The sequence below is a fragment of the Balaenoptera borealis genome, assembly GCF_965194805.1.
Source record: "Balaenoptera borealis genome assembly, chromosome: 8".
NCBI lineage: Eukaryota > Metazoa > Chordata > Mammalia > Artiodactyla > Balaenopteridae > Balaenoptera > Balaenoptera borealis.
The window spans coordinates 15,834,203-15,859,524 of NC_138865.1; the positions used below are offsets into that span (position 1 = coordinate 15,834,203).

The 25,322-nt window shown below is 35.3% G+C and overlaps 1 protein-coding gene across 7 annotated transcripts in view; it reads right to left on the reverse strand.

Annotated features, from left to right (window-relative positions):
- The window catches only part of PPP3CC (protein phosphatase 3 catalytic subunit gamma), an 88,809-nt gene that overhangs the window by 51,020 nt on the left and 12,467 nt on the right, over positions 1-25,322 (reverse strand). The window lies entirely within an intron of this gene.

The window sequence follows — 25,322 nt, forward strand, 5'->3', positions numbered from 1 at the left end:
TTGAGAAAAATAGGTATGGGAGGTCTACCTGTGTTTTCTAATCTCGAAATGCTAACAACTAACTTCAGTCTACACTGGATATAAAGTTTATATACAACATCATGGTAAATTAGCAACTTGAAGAGAAAAAAATTTTTGACATTTTAAAATTGGCTATCACCTCTTCTTTTACTTATCTTATAATGTAGTCTATTTTAGATTCCCTGTGACCTAATAGCCACAAGTCTATAAACCATAAGTTTTAAAGGAGGGATTCATTTCAATTTGTGGTTACTGTCTGGTGATTCCACTTCTAGCTTTATGGAAGTATTATTAAGAACCAAGTTGAAATCTACAGGCACTTAAACAATTTTAGAGTTGATCTAGCCATTCCATTTTGGTTTTTTTTACAAGTAAAGAAAGTCCTATGATAAGTTTTGTAATGTTCTTAGCTATAATTTGACTCATTTTGACTATTCAAAGCCCATTGAAAATATCATAGTAGCTATCCAACCAGCAAATATTATCCTGAGATAGGGGACCATATACATCCCAGTTTACTCAGGACAGTCCTAGATTTCAGCTGCTCTCCTAGTATAATTGTTAATAGCATCCCCTTTCCCTCTTAAAACTGTCTCAATTTAAAGGACAAATTAGTCTTAATTTGTGTAATTCATATGGAATATCAATATACTATTTTAGTAGGATAATCTAAATCTAAAATAAGACAAAAATAAAATATTATGATGAGTCTTTTATTCATTCATCTGGTGAGTGTATAAGACAGGGTGAAGGTTAGTCCTGAACAAGTTTACTTAAATTTTTACTCAATTGTTTTTAATTGCCCACTTTGTAAATCAAAGAAATTGGTCAAAAAACTAAAAACAAGATGAAATAATACAAAATCAAATATGTTGGAAATGACAATAACGTATCATAACAGAGGTAGTATGAGAGACAAGAGATCCACAGATATTATTTGACTTCTACCAGTAGTATTATTACTTACTAATAAAAATCATTTTCTTCCTATCTCATTTGTAATCAGAGAACAGTTTACAAAACAGGAAACCCGTTTTTCTTATATATCATAGAAGTTACGTAAGTAGAGGTGACAACAACCTAAAGAGCTCCTGAGGAAGAAATTTAGAAAGATATTTTTTCTTTCTCTCAAATTCTTCAGTTGTAATTTATTTAAAACAAGTAAACAAGTCAGTTAAATGAAAGTAAGGATGAAATGGATCAAGGGGATTATGCCTAGCTAAGAGAAATGGGACACAGCTGAGCCAGGAACACTAAGAGGAATTAAGATTGGCTTGGGACAACATGCATAAAAGAAAGTTCCAGGAGAGTCCTAAGTTTTTAGGTAAGGGTTATTATTTTTTTTTTGAATTTTTGAATTTTATTTTATTTAATTTTTTATACAGCAGGTTCTTATTAGTCATCCATTTTATACACATCAGTGTATACATGTCAATCTCAATCGCCCAATTCAGCACACTACCATCCCCACCCCACCACGGCTTTCCCCCCTTGGTGTCCATACATTTGTTCTCTACATCTGTGTCTCAACTTCTGCCCTGCAAACTGGTTCATCTGTCCCATTTTTCTAGGTTCCACATACATGCATTAATATACGATATTTGTTTTTCTCTTTCTGACTTACTTCACTCTGTATGACAGTCTCTAGATCCATCCACGTCTCAACAAATGACTCAATTTCATTCCTTTTCATGGCTGAGTAATAGTCCATTGTATGTATGTACCACAACTTCTTTATCCATTTGTCTGTCGATGGGCATTTAGGTTGCTTCCATGACCTACCTGGCTATTGTAAATAGTGCTGCAATGAACATTGGGGTGCATGTGTCTTTTTGAATTATGGTTTTCTCTGGGTATATGCCCAGTAGTGGGACTGGTGGATCATATGGTAATTCTATTCTTAGTTTTTTAAGGAACCTCCATACTGTTCTCCACAGCGGCTGTATCAATTTACATTCCCACCAACAGTGCAAGAGGGTTCCCTTTTCTCCACACCCTCTCCAGCATTTGTTGTTTGTAGACTTTCTGATGATGCCCTTTCTAACTGGTGTGAGGTGATACCTCATTGTAGTTTTGATTTGCATTTCTCTAATAATTAGTGATGTTGAGCAGCTTTCCATATGCTTCTTGGCCATCTGTATATCTTCTTTGGAGAAATGTCTATCTAGGTCCTCTGCCCATTTTTGGATTGGGTTGTTTGTTTCTTTAATATTGAGCTGCATGAGCTGTTTATATACTTTGGAGATTAATCCTTTGTCCATTGATTCGTTTGCAAATATTTTCTCCCATTCTGAGGGTTGTCTTTTCATCTTGTTTATGGTTTCCTTTGCTGTGCAAAAGCTTTGAAGTTTCATTAGGGCCCATTTGTTTATTTTTGTTTTTATTTCCATTACTCTAGGAGGTGGATCAAAAAAGATCTTGCTGTGATTGATGTCAAAGAGTGTTCTTCCTATGTTTTCCTCTAAGAGTTTTATAGTGTCCGGTCTTACATTTAGGTCTCAAATCCATTTTGAGTTTATTTTTGTGTATGGTGTTAGGGAGTGTTCTAATTTCATTCTTTTACATGTAGCTGTCCAGTTTTCCCAGCACCACTTATTGAAGAGACTGTCTTTTCTCCATTGTATATCTTTGCCTCCTTTGTCATAGATTAGTTGACCATAGGTGCGTGGGTTTATCTCTGGGCTTTCTATCTTGTTCCATTGATCTATGTTTCTGTTTCTGTGCCAGTACCATATGGTCTTGATTACTGTAGCTTTGTAGTATAGTCTGAAGTCAGGGAGTCTGATTCCTCCAGCTCTGTTTTTTTCCCTCAAGACTGCTTTGGCTATTCGGGGTCTTTTGTGCCTCCATACAAATTTTAAGATTTTTTGTTCTAGTTCTGTAAAAAATGCCATTGGTAATTTGATAGGGATTGCATTGAATCTGTAGATTGCTTTGGGTAGTATAGTCATTTTTACAATATTGATTCTTCCAATCCAAGAACATGGTATATCTCTCCATCTGTTGGTATCACCTTTAATTTCTTTCATCATTGTCTCATGGTTTTCTGCATACAGGTCTTTTGTCTCCCTAGGTAGGTTTATTCCGAGGTATTTTATTCTTTTTGTTGCAATGGTAAATGGGAGTGTTTCCTTAATTTCTCTTTCAGATTTTTCATCATTAGTGTATAGGAATGCAAGAGATTTCTGTGCATTAATTGTGTATCCTGCAACTTTACCAAATTCATTGATTAGCTCTAGTAGTCTTCTGGTGGCATTTTTAGGATTCTCTATATATAGTATCATGACATCTGCAAACAGTGACAGTTTTGCTTCTTTTCCAATTTGTATTCCTCTTTTTTCTTTTTCTTCTCTGATTGCCGTGGCTAGGACTTCCAAAACTATGTTGAATAATAGTGGTGAGAGTGGACATCCTTGTCTTGTTCCTGATCTTAGAGGAAATGCTTTCAGTTTTTCACCATTGAGAATGATGTTTGCTGTGGGTTTGTCGTACATGGCCTTTATTATGTTGAGGTAGGTTCCCTCTATGCCCACTTTCTGGAGAGTTTTTATCATAAATGGTAAGGGTTATTTTAAAAATCAATATCCTTCAAATCAGAAAAAAAGAATCTTCAACTTTAAAGGAGTGGGTCTTACCTCCCTCCAAGTTACCCCTAGCTATGTTTAGAGCCCTGAATTCCATTTCCCTTCTTGTACTGGATAGTTCTATACATACGATAGTTGAGATTGATTCACAGAAGACTGGGAAGAGCCACAATCCAGAGAAGACTAAAGGAAATCGAGGTAAGTTTGCTAATGAAAGGAAACAGTAGAAACTTTCCAAGTAAACTTTAAACCTCTGTTTAAAAATATATGCCCCAGACACAGAATGACCATATGTCTGAGTATCCTAGTTTATTTATTTTGTCCTGATGTAATTATTAATAATGCTTCCTTTTACTCTCAAGTATCCTGATTTAAACAACCTATCCAGGAACAAAATTAATCAGAATCAACTGATCAGAGGCATTTGTTTAGAACATAGATTCTTAGGTCTCATACGTGTGGAATCAGGATCTTTGGAGATCTACACAGGCATCCGCATGGTTAACAGGTACCCCAGGCAATTCTCATGCCCACTAATCTCAGATAATCAGCACCTGCATTCCCAGTCATCACATAGTCATAGTTTACTGGTCTTCATGTCCCTTGCCCCAGCCCCTATGTGGCCACATGAATACATGGAGTTCAGAATTTCTGAGTGAAAAACAGAGGATCTAGAGTAGTGCTTTGTAAACTGTCTGTTGGAAATGCCCCCACCCCAGCACCAACAAGTGGAAAACTATACTTCGTAAAATGCAATAAAAATAAATTACTAGAAAAATGATCACATGCATAGATGTTGTGCCAATGTCAAGCTGCTATAAAAGCTTTTAAATGCTCACTCTCTGTATTTACTGCAGTTAGTAACAATTCGTGGACAGACATTGGTCCACGGACCACACTTCTGAGTAACACGGGTTTGGATAAACGTAGATTTGGGGGAACAAGAATAAGACTAGAATCAAAACTTGAACACTATGTATATACATGTCTCTAAGCCCAAGTTTGGAGATTTTATTATGTCTAATGTATACAAAAGATGATGTTCAACTGGCTTCACTACTCACTTCACAGTGGATGATAATCTTTTTCTAAACCCAAATCTCTGACAAGTTCATTTCAAACTGCCTTTAATGGCACACAGGATTTCACTAATAAGAAATACAGCTTAAACACCTGGACTCTGAAGTTGTAGCTTCTAACATCTTACCCATGCTTTAAACTATGAAGTATTTGAACTGTAACACAGAGGTTCAGTTCTTGCATCCTTTCAAATTATAAATAAACCACTCACCACCACACACGGAAGTTTCCCTTCGTTTCTGTGGCTGTGTGTTGCCTCTTTAAATATTCCATTTATAAAGCTGTCATCCTTCCAAAATCATGTCTTAGCACAATTTTTCAAATTTCAAAGAAAAGGTACTCAAGTGATTACAAGGCTAATAAGCAATTCCAGACATTTTATTTGTTCAAAAAATTAAATAGGCATTTTTAAATAAAAGAATCAAAATGTCAGTAGTGTCAGTGCTCAAGTTACTGCTTTATTGGTTTCTTCATATTGTCACTTGCGGTTCCTGGTTTCTTCATTTTTAATATAGGCATGTTATTTTATAAACTATAATCATTACCAACAAGAAAGTAGGGTTAACAGAGGGATTAAAGAATCTCAAAACACGAGCATAGAGTTAAAAATATTTTTGGCTATGAATCAAAAGGCCATTTATCCAGAAATGTGATAATTTAGGGGTTATAAAACTACAGTACTTTTTTTTAAGAGTAGAGGAGGTTCTTGTTACTCAAAGATGATTGATTGGTGCTAGAAAAGGCCACTTAAAGTGTATCCACATTAAAAAAAAAAAAAAAACAGTCATTCTAACAGGTCTGAGGTGATATCTTGCTATGATTTTAATTTGCATTTCTCTGATGATTAGTGATGTTGAGCACCTTTTCATGTACCTGTTGGCCATCTGCAGTGTCTTCTTTGGGAAAATGTCTATTTAGTTCCTCTTTCCATTTTTAAATTGGATTGTTTGGGTTTTTTGCTATTGAGTTGTATGAGTTTATTATATACTTTGGATATTAACCTCTTATCGGACATATGATTTATAAATACTTTCTCCCATTCTGTAGGTTGCCTTTTCACTTGGTTGATGGTTTCTTTTTCTCTGCAGAAGTTTTTTAGTTTGATGTAGTCCCACTTATTTTTGCTTTTGTTGCTTGTGCTTTTGATGTCATACCCCCAAAATTGTCACCAAGACCAATGTCAAACAGCCTTTTCCCTATGTTTCCTTCTAGGAGTTTCACAGTTTCAGGTCTTATGTTTAAGTCTTTAATCCATTTTGAGTTAATTTTTGTGAGTGGTCTAATTTCATTCTTCTGCACTGTAGTTATACAGTTTTCCCAACACCATTTATTGAAGAGATTATCCTTTCCCCCATTGAGTATTCCTGGCTCCCTTGTCAAATATTAGTTGACTGTACATGTGAAGGTTTATTTCTGAGCTCTTGATTCTGTTCCATTGGCCTGTGTGTCTGTTTTTATTTTATGCCAATACCATACCGTTTTGACTACTAGAGGTTTGCGGTATAGTTTGAAATCAGGAAGTACGATGCCTCAAACTTTGTTATTCTTCCTCCAGATTGCTTTGGTTATTCAGGGTCTTTTGTGGCTCCACACAAACTTTAGGATTGTTTTTTCTATTTCTGTGAAAAAAAAATTGGCATTTTGATAGGAATTGCATTGAATCTCCAGACAACTTTGGGTAGTATAGACATTTTAATAATATTAATTATTCTGATCTATGAATATAGGATGTCTTTCCATTTGTTTATGTCTTCTTCAATTTCATCAAAATCTTGTAGTTTTCAGTGTACAGATCTTTCACCTCCTTGACTAAATTTATTCCTAAGTATTTTATTGTTCTTGATGTTACTGTAAATGGAATTGTTTTATTTTTTTCAGATATTGCATTGTTAGTGTATAGCAACACAAGTTATTTCTGTATGTTGATTTTGTATCCTGAAACAACTGAATTTGTTTATTAGTTCTAACAGTTTTTTGTTTGTTTTTTGTTTTGGTGGAGTTTTTAGGATTTTCTCTATATAAGACCATGTCATCTGCCAACTAAGACAATTTTACATCTTACTTTCTGATCTGGATTGACTGATTGATTTTCTTACCTGATTGCTCTGGCTAGGACTTCCAGTACTATGTTGAATAAGAATGGTGAGAGTAAGCACCCTTGTCTTACTCCTGATCTTAGAGGAAAAGTTTTCAACCTTTCACTGATGAATATGATGTTGGCTGTGGGCTGGTCATATATGGCCTTTATTAAGTTGAGGTATGTTCCTTCTATATGCAATTTGTTGGGTGTATTTATCAAGAAAAGATGTTATTTTGTCAAATGCTTTTTTTGCATCTATTGAGATGATCCTATGATTTTATCTTTTATCCCATTAATGTGATGTATATCACATTTGTTGATTTGCATATGTTGACTACCCTTGCATCCTAGGGATAAATATCACTTGATTGTGGTGAATGATCTTTCTAACATGTTGTTAATTAGGTTTGCTAATATTCTGTTGAGAAGTTTTGCATATCTATTCATCAGGGATATTGGTCTGCAGTTTTCTTTTCTTATAGTTTCCTTATCTGGCCTTTGTATCAGAGTAATGCTGGCTTCAAAAAAAATGAGTTTGGGAGCATTCCCTCCCCCTCAATTTTTTGGAAGAGTTTGAGAAGGATTGGTATGAATTCTTTTTTAAAATGTTTGATAGATTTCACCAATGAAACCATCTGATCTTGGGTTTTTCTTTGTTGGGAGGTTTTAGATTACTGATTCAGTCTCCTTATTTGTTATTGGTCTGTTCAGAGTTTTCCACTTCTTCATAATTCGGTCTTCATAGGTTAAATGTGTCTAGAAATTTATCTATTTCTTCTAGGTTACCCAATTTGTAGTGGATAATTGTTCACAGTAGTCTCTTATAATCCTTTATATTTCTGTGGTATCAGTTGTAATGTCTCCTTTTTTCATTTCTTAATTTATTTATTTGTCTTCTCTCTTTTTTTCTCAGTCTAAAGTCTGTCAATTATGTTAATCATTTCAAAAACCAATTCTTAATTCTGTTCATCTTTTCTATTGTTTTCCTGGTCCCTATTTCACTTACTTCTACTCTTATCTTTGTTATTTCAGTGGTGAAAGCTGCTGGGTTATCTGTTGAGCTGGTTGCCATGAACCTCAATCACTCCCACTGCATACCTGCCATGGTAGCCCCTTCATTCTACTCAATTCTCTGCTCAAGTGTTACTTCTTCAGAGATCTCTTCCCTATTTTATCCAAACAAAACAAAACAAAACCTCTTCCCTAAACACTGGTCAGCAGAAAAGGTTTGGTTCTTCATCAATTTCTAATTAAGTACTTCGAGGTATATATTATGTGCACACTATTGCTGAGACATATAGAAACTAAGTCTGAGCCAGATATCAACTGTTGAATTCTACAATTATGCCACCAAATGTTCATTTCAGATATGGTAAACTCCTGCTCAACCTTTCATCCTAAAATTCTTTCCTCCTCAAAGTGTAGTCTGGGGATCAAAAATATCAAAATCACCCAGGAGCTTGTTAGAAATGCAGGATATCTCACTTAGCTCAGATATACTGAAATCAGAATCTGCATTTTAACAAGATGCTCAGGTGCACATTAAGACGCACTACTATAATTTACTGATTTTTAACTCCAATTGTACATTAGAATAACCTAGGGAGTTTCTGAAAATATAATGCCCTCATCCATTTCTAGAAATCTGGATTCAATTGGTTTTAGATTAGTGTCCCAGAAACTGGTAGTTTCAAAAAGCTCTCCAGGTAATCCTAATGTGCAGCCTAATGTGCAGATTGAGAACCAATGTTCTAAGTTAAATGATAAATGCATTTTTTCCTAATTTCATATCATTCTAAATTCTTGTACTTTTCTCAATTCATCCTTCTTAACTCTAGAGCTACACTGTCTAATAAGGTAGCTACTAGCCACATGTGGCCATTTAGACTTAAATTTAAACTAATTAAAATTAAATAAAATTTAAAATTTAGTTCCTCAGTTGCACTGACCACATTTCAATGCTCAATAACCTCATGTGCTCAATGACTGCCATATTGGAGAGCATAAATACACAACATTTCTATCAGTTCAGAAAGTTATATTGAACAGCACTGCTCTATAGTATTTACTCAAAAAATGAAACAGCATTAACAAGTTAATCTGAGCAAACAACTAGTGCAGTGAGTAATAAATAAATAAATGCACCATTCAAATAGGAAAGTAACATGTAAGATTCTAAAAGCAGTTAAAATTAATGAAACTTAAGAATGCTCCAAGAATAAAAGAGTATTTGGGCTAAATGCAGACCAAAAGTTGGCATTTTTATAATTGGTGCCCTAGGCTATCTGTGCAACAAATTCTTTCTTTTAGTGCTCCAAAATCAAACTAGTTTAAAGAAAAAAGTTTTAAGAAATTTGAAAAACATTTCAAAAATTAGAAAACTGGGGGGGATACCCTACATAAATTTTCATTAATAGCACATATTAAACTAAAAGCAGATAGCTACATGTTAAGCACGACTGCATTAATAAGCCTAGGGGCAGCAAAATGTGTTAGATAACCTTTCCAATTCTGAGCTACTATGAATAACGTTGCTATGAACATTCTTCTATCTATCTTATGGTGGATGTAAGCACCCCTTTCACCCAGGATTGGGACTGCAAGGTTAGGGGGGTAGGCATAGGTTTCATCAAACAGTTCACCAGAGTCTTATACCATTTTACTCACACCAGAAAGGTGTGAGGGTTCCAATTACTCCTTGCCAACACTTAGTATTGGTCACTTTTAAATTTTACTCCATTATAGTGAGTGTCTACTTCTATCTCTTTGTGGTTCTAATTTACATTTCATTGGTGAATAGTGATGCTGAGCACGCTTCCACTTGTTTATTGGCTATCTGGCTATCTTCCTTTGGGGACATGCCTAACCAACCAATTCTTTTGTCCATTTAAAAATTTATTCAATGTATTTTTTCCATTGACTGATAAAAGTTCTTATATATTCTGAGTATGTCCTATATCAGATATATGCTTTTTTTCTTAATCATCTTTACATAGCATACAATTCAATGAATTTTGACAATCATTACAACAGAACTGACTGTGTAACAATTCTAGGAGAACGCTAGGAGAGAGCAAAGAACAGAAATGAAACTGATAAAAATAAAGTATATAATATGTAAGACAAACTAGAGAAGTTCTTTTGGAATACAAAGGAAAAGGACAAATATGAAAATGGTGAGAGACAATGACATACATAGAATAGAGGATGGAGAGCCAAAATAAGAGGTTAATGATATTCCTGAAAAACTAAACTAGAACAAATATAACAGGAAAAATACTCAAAATAAATTAGAAAACTTTTCTGAGCTATATAGAAAGGTTTGTTTAAACACACTGAATTGCTGCATTTCAGGAAAAACTAATCAAGAGGCACATTCTCGAAAAAATTTTGAATTATAAGGATAAAGAAAAAATTTAAGTCATGGTGGTCTACAGTTTTTTTTCTAGAATATTAGATTTCTAACATCACTGGAATATGTGTAGAATTCTAAGGAGAAAAGGTTGTAACTTGTAAGTTTTGTACTCAGCCAAATACTTTATATGTGAAGGTCATAGAAAGACATTCACAAAATCAAAGGGACTCAGAAAATATATCACCTACATAGCCTTCTTGAAAGAAAATTACCTCAACACTTACTGTAGGTAATGTTCTGTTTTCTTGATTTGAATACTGGCTACACAAGTATGTTTCCTTCGTGGAAATTTATCAAGCTGTACACTTAGGATCTGTGCACTTTTGTATATGATATGTCAATAATTTTTAAAAAACCTTTTTAATGCAAAAACACTTGAGCCTAGCTGACCCCAGTCAGAGTTGAATTAAAATTAAGGAAAAAACTGCAGAAGTCATGATACCAAAGATTTTCAAGTCTAGCTTTATTCACTTTGAACCCCAGACTCAGAAGTCCAGGTTGATTTAAGGAAGGTTATGTAACTCAGAGATCAAACTTCCACTCATGTGCAAATTCTATGTTTCAGTTCCTTCCCAATCCTAAGAAATGTGTTTCTAGAATGATTTTTTTCACCCCACTGTTAAAACAGAATAATTCTTGACATGGTTGATGACCACATCCAAATCACATTTTGGACACTTTGCAAGGAACATTACAAAACAAAATATTTGCCTTTACCTCACCTCTCTCCTCAAAAACAGAAGGATAGTAAGTAATAAAACAAACTATTTTCATTACCAAGTAACTCAAATAATGATTTTCTGTATTCTTTAAAAATTCATATAGCGAGTGCCCAGTCTATCAATGTTTCAGCAGGGAAATACTGCCCGATATCAGTCTGCACCTTCAGCTGAGACATTCTGGCATTCTAGTCAGTATGAGAAGCCAAGAGAAGAGGGGAAAGGAGGCACATGGTGCTCTCTTTCACTCTCTAAGTCTGGAATGTTCTTTAAAGACCTCTTTTCAATGCATTTTCTTCTCCTGAGCTGCTGTTCCCCACAGGGAGGCCAGAGCCATGGTATCTTGTCTCAAAAAGCAAGAGGGAAGAAGAGCCAATGGAAACGCTGATGTCCTTGGTCCACTGATGATATTAAAATATGAGGTATAGTGAAAACTCAGATGTCAGGGACCCTGAGGCAGTGAGTCAATTTGAACAGCCAATGGAATGCTTTCTCTATTTTTTTCCCCCATAAGATACTGATCATAAATAAACGTATATGTACATACACACGTAAAATTTTAAAAATAAAAGGCATATTTATGAATCTAAAATTCACACAGAATTAAAGAAGTCACTTTTAAAGGTTAGGATACAAAAAACTCATAGGTGATAAGTAATATGCCAAATACCTTTTATTTAAAATTGACAAGTGGTCCAGTGTTTAACTCTGTTTAAAAATAAATCCATACAATATGATCTAAATTGTGACTAAATAATGCATTAGAAAAGGCAGTAAGGAAATATACTCAAGTATTAGTGTTAGGTAACAAGATTCTAAATTATCTTATTCTTCCTACTTGCCTATTTTTAAACTTTCTCCGATTACCCTGTATCACTTTTATAATCAGAAAAAAATGTATATAAGAAGTCAGTATACAATTATTTTGTACACTATATGATCAAAATGATATTCTTTTAAGTGAACAATAAAAATCGGAAGAAAAGGATGAAAGTATAAGCAAGAGTGTTTGGACTACAGACAGCTTTTTTTTTTTCCTATCTGCTCTGCCCTACATTTTTCCAAGTTTTTATTAAAAACTTTATTAAAAGAAAAGTAACAGATGCCAAGGGCAAAAAAAAAAGGCAATCCCATTGGCAATAACTTTCCCTATGCTAATCCGTTTTATACATAGATAAGACTTTTCTCAAATCAGCAGAGCTATACCCCAAACTGACTCTTACCAGCAACATTAAAATTTAAGTTACACCTATAAACAACCAAGAGTTACTAAGATGACAAAGAGGAAATTCTGTGGCTTATGCTTCAAAACACACAAAGGCACTGTGGTTAGCAGAAGGCAGACCCCACAAGATGCCTGGTCCATGGTATACACACACCTTCTCCCAGTTACTCCATCAAACAATCATCTAGGTACTGCTGGAAGGAAGTCTGCAAGCATAATTAAGGTCCCATATCAGGTGACCTTAAAATAGGGAGACTGTCCAGGTGCACCTGACCTAATCACAGAAGACCTTTTAATCTGGATCTAGAGGTCAGATAAAGGAGTTCAGAGAGCTGAAGCATGAGAGGGATTTGATGTGCAATTTCTCCATTTTTAGCTTGAAGATAGAGCAGGCCACAGAGCAAGGAATGAAGGCAGACTCTAGGAGCTGGGAGTGGCCCCCAGCTAAAAATAAGGACTTCACTCCTACCACCACAAGGAACTGCCAACACCCTGAATGTGCTAAAGATCAGATTCTTCCCCCAGCCTCATGTAAACTCAGCCTAGTAGGCACTTTGATTTCAGCCTTTGAGCCCTGAGAAGATAAGTCTATGCCATGAATGTACCTCTGACCCACAGAACTAGGAGCTAAAAAGACATTGTTTTAAGCCACTAAGTTTGTGGTAATTTGTTACACAGCAATAGAAAAATACTGAATCCTTGAAGTCAAAGTTTTTTCCTAAAGCTGTTCATTACAAATATACTTTTATACACATAAGAAACTAACACCAGCAGCCTCTCAGAATCAAAACAGAAGTCCCAACTTATAACTGTACTATGACTCATAAAACAGATGAAGTGAACCAAACCAAACCACAACATGCATCACAGACTATCTAAGCTCCAATTCTTTTTAATACCAGATGCTTCAGATCCATATATTTCAAGATAAGACCTCAGGCAAACTAATAACAGTAACTCTGCATAGACACTAGATCTGATCTAACAATAGAACTTCATGAGTTCTAGCAACTCATCTAGTCTACAAATTCTAACTAGTCCTTGCCCAGATTACAAACTTCCACCCTAAAATCCAACAATAGTCCTTCATCTAACAACAGTATCCAATGAGTAGCCTTTCCTAACTGCCTCCCCCTATAGAGAAGATCCCTATTTCCTCTAGTTCTCTCTGCTTGTTGCAGCAAGTTAAATAAACCTAACTTTTTTTTCTTTAACTATAAATAAATCCTTCAGCTGACCTTGTTTCTGGGGAGACCCATGACTTTGTAACAGTGTGCACATATGAGGCCACTTGATTTCCACCTGCTCAAGGCCACGCTGCCTACTGGAGTGAGTTACCTGATCTTCAATAATTTTCTCAAGCACTTCAGGGTTGACGTGATACATGGGTCCTCTGACTTTCAGTCTTATCAGATTGTTCTGTTCAGGAGTGAAATCTGGCTCCTATCTAATTAACAGCATTCCTATCATCTGTCTGCTTGTTCAGTATCTTGAGTGTCATTCATCTATACGAGGAAGCCCATAGGCAGAGGACAGACTAGGACCTAATAAGTGTATTTTCCAGCCAGCCCCAAAGGCCGACAAGTTCAGAAGGTCTCATTAGACCAGTATCTTTAGGCAAACTCTGCATTGGCAAACTCTCAATTTTTCTAAAACTTCCTAAGGACCTTCCTTAGTCCTTACAATCCTGAGAAGTGTTTTGCTTACTTCTGTCTAGCTGGGGCTGAGGCTCTGATCGGCCCTCAATTGATGACGGCTTATCCTTGGTGTCACTTCATGTCTTCTGGAGACATGTGGTTGCAAAAGTGCCATCCTTAACAATCGTTGCAGGTCACATGGTGTTTTCTCAGTCTGAATCTTTGCCTCCTCTGTGCCTCCTCTATCTGCTTCCTTCACATTTTCAGATTATGAATATACTCAATAAACGGCATAATTTCCCCAAGGAAAAATTTCAAATTACAAATGGCCTCTTGGGGACCTTTTTTTTTTTTTAAATTTATTTTTGGCTGCGTTGGGTCTTCGTTGCTGCGCGTGGGCTTTCTCTAGTTGTGGCGAGTGGGGGGCTACTCTTCATTGCGGTGCACGGGCTTCTCTTGATACGGAGCACGGGCTCTAGGCGCATGGGCTTCAGTAGTTGTGGCTCGCGGGCTCTAGAGTGCAGGCTCAGTAGTTGTGGCACACGGGCTCAGTAGTTGTGTCTCGCGGGCTCTCGAGCACAGGCTCAGTAGTTGTGGCACACGGGCTTAGTTGCTCCGCAGCATGTAGGATCTTCTCACACCAGGGCTTGAACCCATGTCCCCTGCATTGGCAGGTGGATTCTTAACCACTGCGCCACCAGGGGAGTCCTCTTGGGGAACTTTTAACATGAACAAAATTGTTTATTTGAGAGGCACCTTAAAACAAGATAGGAAACAGAATTCTAAATACCCAGTGGTCTGCATTCTTTAATATGAGGAGGCTTCCAAATGCAATTCAAATTCTAAAAGTGCCTCCCTGAAAGACTTCCCAAACCCCAGGAAAAAACATTTATTGAAGAAATCAGGCTTATGTAGGCTTCCCCGATCTCTAGCAATTAGTCCCTATTTTGATGTGCCTAGGAGATACAAAACCTGGAAAAGACTAATTGGCCTCACCCTAAAGAGAATTTAGAGATTAATTAATCCTTAAGAAACAAGGAAAGCCCTTACAATTTGTAACTCTCTGGAAGTTATGAGATTACTCATTTCTAACGCCCTCAGAATTTCCCTCTCATTTAACCTTTAACTCTTTTTTTATATATATATATTTTTAATATTTATTTATTTGGCTGCGTCAGATCTTAGTTGCGGCAGGCGGGACCTTCAATGCGGCATGTGGGGTCTTTCGTTGCGGCATGCCGGCTTCTCTCTACTTGTGGCGCACGGGCTCAGTAGTTGCAGCTCGCGGGTATAGTTGCCCTGTGGCATGTGGGATCCCAGTTCCCCAACCAGGGATTGAACCCATGTCCCCTGCATTGGAAGGCGGATTCCTAACCACTGGACCACAGGGAAGTCCCTCAACCTTTAACTCTTAACGATGTCTTCCGTTATTGATTTTGAATGAATGTAAAAGAATGTGTGTGAAGACAGGGGAATGTGAATGTATGGTATCAGATGTGTTTTTGCTTAACTAGAAATAAAGAGAATAATTTTGTCTTAAAATAAGAAATGTCTGTCTCACCACAAAGAAGAAATGGTAATTATATGGTGTTACACGTTGTTAGCTAATGCTATTGTGGTAATCATTTTGCAAAATATATCAAATCAACACGTTGTACCTTAAACTCACACAATGTTATATGTCAACTGTATCTCAATAAAGCTGGGGGAAAAAGAGAAATTTCTGGTCGTGCCAAAATGTGACAGAATATAATGAAAGACAAATGAGACAGCATACCATAAGGGTAGACAGTATGAGAATTAGTATACTTTATTTGTCTGGGTTTGTAGTAGCTACGAAAACCAAACCAGACCAAACCAAACAAAAAAAACCTTTGAAGGGAGAAAGAAAATACGTTAAAATTTCTGACAAAACTGGTCAGATGTGAGGGGTTTTTCATAAGGAATAACGGCTTATAAACCCTTTTAATGCAAATTCTTTCATGAATAATAAACAGAGTAAAACTAGAATTTGATTTTCTTTCTGTTAAAAGAGCAAAGTTATTCTGTGCCCAGGGAAGACATTCCTTAAATCATCAAAATATTCTATTAACTCTGTGCTTTTTGACAAACTCATAAATCTTTTTTTTTAAGTTCCTTACTTTTGGAAACAAGTTGACATTCCTAATAAACACTGTCACTTATTGTTGTGCTTTTAAAGATACTGCCTGTAACTACTTCTCACCTTTGGATAGTCACAGCTAATATTTTGTCACATAACAATTCTCTTTGATTTTGTTCTTCTCCAAATTCAGAATAATAAAACTGTGAAGATGTTTCTCACACCTACAATATCTTTGGGTTTACACTAAATGACCATTAGGTTACACAAAGACTTGATCCTTTACCTTATTAAAAATATTTTTGAAGGATTACAGAAATTATTAGCTCTGTCTGGCATTCTCCAACTTTTAATTAACTCAAACTATTGTGAGAGCTCTTTGCTTTATTAAAATGGGGTAAAAAAGAAAAAAAAACTGATGAATGAAAAGAGTTCAGCCTTCCTAAGTTAATCATGTGTAAGTAAAATGTGTTAAAAGTAGATATGCTTCAATGTTTGTACATCTTTCAGGTTAAAGATACATTTATATACAAAGACTGACACAATAGCTGTCTACAAAAAGATTTTATCTCTAGGTTTAAATAAGCTTGTATTGGTGAAATTCTTAATACATTTTATAGGATAAATCAAAGGCCTGGAGGTGTGTCAATGTCCCCTCTGTTCAGAACATATTCTTATTTTCAGAATAATCAATGACTGACTCCTTACAAAACTGATTATGTACTTTAACAGAAGATTCCACTCTCTTCCATTCTGATAAGGCTGGTTAATAATAATAAATTAACTAAAACCTACAGACTCAACATCAACAAGTAGTTTCTGCTTCTTCCTTACATTCACCTAAAGCTCCCAGTGAAAATCTAAAGATCAAGAATTGAGCCTTGTGGAGATGTGTCAAAAGAACTTCTGTAAAGGTATGTATCATGTACTTGTAACTATTAACACTACAGAGAACAAATTAATTATGTGTATTACTGACATCATTGCTATTGTCAGACACTGTGTCTGAGTTAGGATTTCCAGAATTGTTTTGGTCCAAAAGCAGAAGATAATGTGAATAGACCATTTACGGCCAAGATCAACAGAACACAATCTCTCATACGCCAGAAGCCACTGATTACCATGCAGTTTCCATTATTTTGCCCTTTATTCTCTTGGCTATTTCTTCTCTCTCTGCTGGTTCAAGATTCTAGACTGTCAATAAACACCCTGCCCTTTATTCTTAGTACTACCAAGACCTTCATCCTTGATAATCACCAAATGCAAGACTAATTCTTCAGACACAGGCAAAGGTGAATAATCCATATCCAAATTAAAGGGGAAAAAATGATTTGGTTACCAAAGAAAGATCCAGATAGATATGGGATATATGGGACATTATTTCAAACTTTAATAATAATTCTTGTTTGAGGTTTTGTCTGCTACAGATGCCATGTGTGTGATCTCCAGAGTCTTAAATGCTGCAGTCAGCCATTATCATGCCAGGTGATTCAAAAAACAATCATCTAAGAAAAAGAAAAAAATGGCTTGGTGCTTACAGAGGTCAAAATTACTACCATCAAAAGCTTGATAAACACTCACAGTCTATCTAACAAAGATACAGATCTTGATTGATCACTTACCCTAAATAGTAAATCCTCGGGCTTAGTTAACAAATGATCAGAAGCAAAGAGTAAAAATCGAAACAGAAACTACAAATTGCTCCCAAACACTCAGAAAAAACACTATGACTTAAAAGTCAGATAGGGCTTCCCTGGTGGCACAGGGCTTAAGAATCCGCCTGCCAATGCAGGGGATGTGAGTTCGAGCCCTGGTCCAGGAAGATCCCACATGCTGTGGAGCAACTAAGCCCGTGCGCTACAACTACTGAGCCTGCGCTCTAGAGCCTGCGAGCCACAACTACTAAGCCCACATGCCACAGCTACTGAAGCCTGTGCGCCTAGACCCCGTGTTCCGCAACAAGAGAAGCCACCGCAATGAGAAGCCCTTGCACTACAACGAAGAGTAGCCCTGCTCGCCGCCACTAGAGAAAGCCCATGCACAGCAACAGACCCAACACAGCCAAAAATAAAATAAATAAAATTTTTTAAAAAAATAAGGATTTACTGTATAGCACAGGGAACTATATTTAATATCTTATAATAACCTATAATGGGAAATAATATAAATATATATATTATATATAACTGAATCACTTTGTTAGACACCTGAAACTAACAAAACATTGTAAATCAACTATACTTCAATGTAAAAATTTTTTAAAAACGAAAGAGAACAAAACACAATAACTACCATAAAAACAAAAACAAATTTCTTAGAATGCCATCAACCAAAGATAACCACTGTTAAAATTCTGGTGTGTATCTTAATATTTTTAATATGGAAATATATTATTTTATAATCAGTTGTAGTACACAATCTAGTAATCTGTCTTCTGGAAAATATTCCAGAATCCTTCACTGGTAATCTGTCTTTTGAATTTTGTATTACACTACTAAAATTTTCTCACACCAACAAACATTCTTCTATAATATAATTCTCAAAGTTTGCATCATGGAAATAATATAATTCACCTAATTAATCTGCTATTATTAAACATTGCAGTTATTCTTATTTTTTATTTTTGCTATTATGAATAATGTGGGAACAAATATCTTTGTCCATACATCTATAATCTCACATGTTCATTGGCCATTTGAATTTATTCATTTATAAATTATCTATACACATCTTATCCTTTGCTCATTTCTTTTGTCCGTGTGATTTGCAGTACTTTAATAAGTATAAAAGATGACTAAAAATACACCTATGTATTGAAGCTAGCCATAAAGTGCAAATATTTTATCCCTAAAGCATATTTTTAAAAGGAGGCATTTCAACTCTAGGTAATATTTTAAAGTAAATTGTATCCTTCTAAAGCAAACTACTAATCCCTAGTTCAGAGGGAGTCTCTATTTATTTCCTTCCTTCAGGTTTTCAATTCAATTTTGCAGTAGTCTATCAACCTGCAATCTTGTTTTAGCCAAAGTAAGTCATCTGCACTAAATCCTGTGTTAAATTTAGGGTACAGCTTCCATAACTTCTTTTTTAAAAATAAGCTTTATTGAGGTGTACTTAGGTACAATAAACTGTATCCACTGAAGTGTACAATTCGATAAAATTTGACGTCTCTATTTGTCAAACCACAACCACGATCAAGATATAAAGCATTTCTATTACTCCTGAAGAATCCTCTCCTCTGCCTCCAGCATCAGGCAACCACTGATCTGTCACTACACATAAATTTGCACTTTCTAGTTTTATATGAATGGAACTGTCCAGTGTATAGTCTTTTGTGTCTGGTATTTTTCATAAGCATAATGATTTTGTGATTCACCTGTGCTATTGCATATATCAGTAGTTTGTATCTTTTTATTGCTGAGTAGTACTCCATTGTGAGGATATACCATATGGTTATTCATTTACCTGTTGATTATTTCCTGGTTTTGGCTGTTATGACTAAAGCTGCTATAAACATTTGTGTATAAATCTTATTTTCACTTCTCTTGGGTAAATAGCTAGGGGTGGAATGCCAGGGATGTATGACAGGTGTATAATTAACATATGAGGAGACTGTCAAGCAATTTTCCCAAGTAGTTTTACAACTTTACATTCCCACCAGCAGTGCCTCAGAGTTCCAGTCACTCCACATCCTTGTTAAAACTTGGTAATTGTCTTTTTAATTTCAGCCATTCTAATGGGTGTGTAGCGGTAGTTCATTGTGGTTTTAATTTGTACTTCTCTAATAGTTAATGATGTCAAATATCCTCTTGTATGCTACTGGCTGTTTGTTATATCTTCATTTGTGACTTGTCTGTTCAAATCTTTTGTCCATTTTAAAATTCTGCTGGTTGGCTTATTAGTGAATTGTAAGTTCTTTATATATTCTTGACACAAGTCCTTTGTAAGACACATAGAGTGTGAATATTTTCTCCCAGTCCATGGCTTGTCTTTTCATTCTCTTAACAAAACATATTTAGAAGAACAAAAGATTTTAATTTTGACAATGTCCAATTATCAGTTTTTATAGTTCATGCTTTTTGTGACTTAAGAAAAGTTTGTCCACCCCAAGGTCACAAAGATTTCTTCTATGTTTTCTTCTAGAAGTTTCTAAAAATGGTAAGGTTTAGCTTTTACATTTAAGTCTATGATGCATTATTAATTAAGTTTTGTGTAGGGTATGTGTCAGATTTCACTTTTTTCCATATGGATATCCAGTTGTTCCAACACCATTTGTTGTAAAGTTTTTCTTTTCACTGCTGAGTTGCTTTGTCAAAAATCAAGTGACCATTTATGTGTGGGTCTATTTCTGGACTCTACTCCTTTCCATTTATCTATAAATCTACCCTTTTACCTTTACCACACTGTCTTGATTACTGTAGCTTTATAGTGAGTCTTGAAATCAGGTAGTGTGAGTCCTTCAACCTCGTTCTTCCTTTTTAAAATTGGTTTACTTACTATTTACAGTAGCCAAGTCATGGAAGCAACCTAAATGCCCATCAACAGATGAATGGATAAAGATATGGTACGTGCACACACACACACATGATGGATACTACTCAGCTATGAAAAAGAATGAAATAATGCCATCTGCAGCAACATGAATGGACCTAGAGATAATCATACTAAGTGAAGTCAGAAAGAGAAAGACAAATATCATATGATATCACTTATATGTGGAATCTAAAATATGATACAAATGAATTTATTTACAAAACAGAAGCAGACACACAGAAAATAAACTTAGGGTTATAAAAGTGGGAAGGGGGGATAAACTAGGAGTTTGGGAGTAGCAGATACAAACCACTATGTATAAAACAGATAAATAAGGTCTTACTGTATAGCACAGGGAACTATACTCAAAATCTTGTAATAAACCATAATAGAAAAGAATATGAAAAAGAATATATACTTTATATGTATAACTGAATAGCTTTGCTGTACACCAGAAACTAAATTGTAACTCAACTATATTTAAAAATTTTTTTAAAAATGTCCTCAATTGTCCTCCCCCTACAAAAAATAAATAAAATAATTGGTTTGCTTATTCTCAGCCTTTTTTATTTTCATATAAATTTTAGAATCAGCTTACCAATTGCTATTAAAAAATCCTTTTAGGGGACTTCCCTGGTGGCGCAGTAGTTAACAATCTGCCTGCCAACGTAGGGGACACGTGTTCGATCCCTGGTCTGGGAAGATTCCCACATGCTGTGAAGCAACTTAGCCCGTGCGCCACAACTACTCAGCTCTGCGCTCCAGAGCCCGCAAGCCACAACTATGAAGCCCACGCGCCTAGAGGCTGTGCTCTGCAACAAGAGAAGCCACTGCAATGAGAAGCGTGCACCGCTACGAAGAGTGGCCCCTGCTCGCCGCAACTAGAGAAAGCCCGTGAGCAGCAACGAAGACCCAATGCAGCCAAAAATTAAAAAATAAACTAATTAAAAAAAAAAATCCTGTTAGGATTTTGATTGAGATTGCATTGTATCTATAAATCAGTTTGGGGAACTGACATCTTAACTATATTGTATGGTCTGATTCATGAACATGATATAACTCTCCCTATATTTAGGTTTTAAATTTCTCCTAGCAATGTCCTGTGGTTTTCAGTGAAGAGATCTGACATATTTTTGTCAAATTTATTCCTAAGTATTTTACATTTTTTGGTTGATATTCTAAGCAAAATTTTTAAAAATTTCATTTATGAATTGTTTGCTGATGGTACATAAAAATGCAATTGATTTTTGTATATTCACTTTGCTTCCCTTGACCTTGCTAAATTCAATTACTAATGATTATTTTGTAGATTCCTTTGTATTTTCTATATAAACAATCTTGCAGTTTGCAAATGAGATGGTTTTACTTCTTTTCAATCTGTGTGCCTTTTAGTTTAATTTCTTGCCTTATTTCAATAGCTAGGACTATTAGTTACAATGTTGAACAGAAGTGGCAGGAAAGGCCATCCTTATATTATCCCTAATCTTAGGCGAAAGACATCCAATAGTTTACCATTAAGTATGACATTAGCTATAGGTTTTTCATAGAAGATCATCAGTTAAGGAAGTTTCCCCTATTCTTAGTTTTCTAGAGGTATGTTTGTTTAAATCATGAATGGGGTGTTGAATTTTTGTCAAAGTTTTTCTGAATTTATTGCAGTAATCATATACATTTTCTCCTTTATTCTGTTAATATGTAGATTATATTCATTGATTTTCAAATGTTAACACAACTTTGCATTCCTGGGATAAACACTACTTGGTAATAATGTGTTATTCTTCTTATTAATAAATTTGCTAATACAAGTTAGCTAAAGTCTCTGATGCTAAATTATTTATGTTGTGCTAAGTTGTCAAAAGTATCTAAAAAATGCTTTTCAATATAGGTTTCAGATTTCAACTTTCGTAACTGGGGTCGCAATAATAATAGTGACCATAATGTTTATTGGTTGCGTGCTAACTACATAACAGGCATTATGCTAAGGGCTTTACATACATAGTCTCATCTAACCTAATAACACTCTATGAAGTATTACTACCTCCATTTGACAGATGTGGAAACCAACGTTTAGGGAAGTTAGAAACGTTGTCCAAAATCTCACAACTAGTAACTGGAGGAGCTGGAATTTGACCCCATGTCAACTGATTCCAGAGACTAAGTTCTTCTGCTATAGTGCTTCACCAAATAATCTGTAATACTTTTTCTTAATACATAAATCAAAGTAAAATAAGACAGGTTAGAATGAAAATAATCTCTCTGAGAAGCCACTAAAATTTAAGTTCAAATGAGACCTACATAGACATAACATAAGACAAATAACATTCATACACAAGATATGAGCAAAAGCAAAAGAATTTTACACAATCCAGGATTTTACACAATTCTAGATTTTACAGAATTCATGGTTATACAATGTTACTAACTGAAAAATAAAACATTCAATACCTGGATAGATCTAAGTTCCTATATCTAGCCTTCCTAAAATCCTGGATAACAGTGATGTTTGTTAAAACCTGAAGTCCTGAAATCTATAGCAGAAAAAGAACTGGAAGGGTTCTTTGAGGAAAATTCAAAAATACTAGGGAGGTAATTATATTCTAAGTTAAATAATTCAATATTTATCTGGCATCTACTACATGCTCATACTGTGTAGGTAAGGTATAGCTTATATAATTTTAACATATGGATTCTACCTTAAAGAAATTTATGTTCTATTTAAGTAGACAAAATAATTCATATAAAACAAGATGTAATATCAACACAGAACAGTTAAGCAATACACTGTACGGTACAGACTGTATGGAAGATTATAAAGGGGATTATCAGTAGATGGCTACAGAAATCAAGGAAGGGCATCAGAAAGTTGAAATTTGAGCTGGGTCTTCTGGAAGTTACAAAGCCACTTTCTCATTTTTGGGTATTTGTTATAGAAGCACTCCACTCTTGGCACCAAAATAAAACAAATAGAAGGTATACTAAAAGGGAGAAAAGAGGAAATTCCAGACACATATGTAACATACTACATGTATACAAATTTTAATGAAATATTTCAAAAAATAATTTTACATAAAATGGTATAGGAAATAATACAAATAGTACAAACACCCATGTACCTACCATGTAGATTTAAAATATTAAGTTTGTCATACCTGTTTCAAATATTTTTCAAGACCTAAAATGTTACAGATATAATTGAAGAGATCCTTCATCCTTTTCCTTCATCCCAGGGGTAATTAGTACCTTTAGGTACTTGTGTATCCTTCCCACATGTATATAATTTTTTGTTATAAATATATCTATGCACAATATTAAAATTTTTACATATGTGGTGTCATACTGTGTATCCTTTTTTAAAAAATTAATTTATTTATTATTTATTTTTGGCTGTGTTGGGTCTTTGTTGCCGCACATGGGCTTTCTGTAGTTGTGGCAAGCGGGGGCTACTCTTCGTTGCGGTGCGCGGGCTTCTCATTGCGGTGGCTTCTCTTGTTGCGGAGCACGGGCTCTAGGCGAGCGGGCTCCGTAGTTGTGGCTCACGGTCTCTAGAGCGCAGGCTCAGTAGTTGTGGCGCACGAGCTTAGTTGCTCCGTGGCATGTGGGATCTTCCCGGACCAGGGCTCAAACCCATGTCACCAGCATTGGCAGGCAGATTCTTAACTTCTGCGCCACCAGGGAAGTTCCTGTGTATCCTTTTGTAACTTGCATTTTTATACTCAACACTGCTTTCCAGATTTATGTGGAATGAGGCCAAGGTACTCATGTTTTCTTCATGTTTTTTTTAAGCTCCACAGGTGATTCTGGTTGGTAACCAGAGTTCAGAATCATCATTCTAAGTCTATATATATTTAGCCAAGAAAGTTTTCAGTTCTCCCAAACTGCTAACACATTTTAACCTAGTTTTTACCATGAGTCAGGTGCTGTTAGATTACCTGTATTGCAATAAAAATTATTTTACAATGCTTCCAACTCAGAAGCAAAAACCCTAATCAAATCAGGTTTGCACATGATTCAAAACAATAACCAAACTATAAAAATGAGTTTCTGAAGGGGATGGGTGTGGCTACAAAGGGGTAGTAACACAAGAGTCTTGTGGTGATGATACAGTTGAGTATCTTGATTGTGGTGGTAGCTATACACATGTGAAATTGCACAGAGCTACACACACACACAAACACACAAGTCCATGTATAACTGGTGAAACTTGAATAAGCTATCTGGATTGCGCCAATGTCAATTTCTTGATTTTGCTATAGTACTGTGGTAGTGTGGGATACTGACATTGTGGAACAGACCTAGGGAAGGATGTATAGGACTTTCCTGTACCTTTCTTTGCAGTATCCTGTGAATCTATAATTATCAAAATAAAAATTTAATAAATTTTTAAAACTAAGTTCCTAAAGTACACTGAAGAAATTCTGCAGCCTTTTCATGGTCAAATTCAATTGAATTCAGTATACGGCTTCAATATACATCCAATACATAAATGACACGTATTTTCATACGTCTAACATCTGATGCAGAACTGCATTAAAGAGAAAGACCACATTGGTGACGACCACTTTAATCCTACAGTAAGTATAAAAGATAACCCTTAAAAGTTATTGGCCTATAAGCTATTATTTTTAGATTACTGTGTGGTCTTATCCTCACGGGACACTAGGATTTACCTAAATAGCTATCTCTGTTCACTCCAAATAACCCTGCTTTCATTCCTATTTTAAGCCAGCAAGCCTGCCCTACTTTTGCAGACTTATTTCCTAATCTACTCACCTGCGTTTCCAATCATGAACCAGTTAAACACTGCTTAAGAGGTTATATTAGATATTATTAGTGAAAGTCATATGTACCTTTCAGGTCCTTTCATAACTGATCAGAACAAATAATTTTATTTCAGTAATCTGAAATAGCTCTTTCAGATTATTCCCTC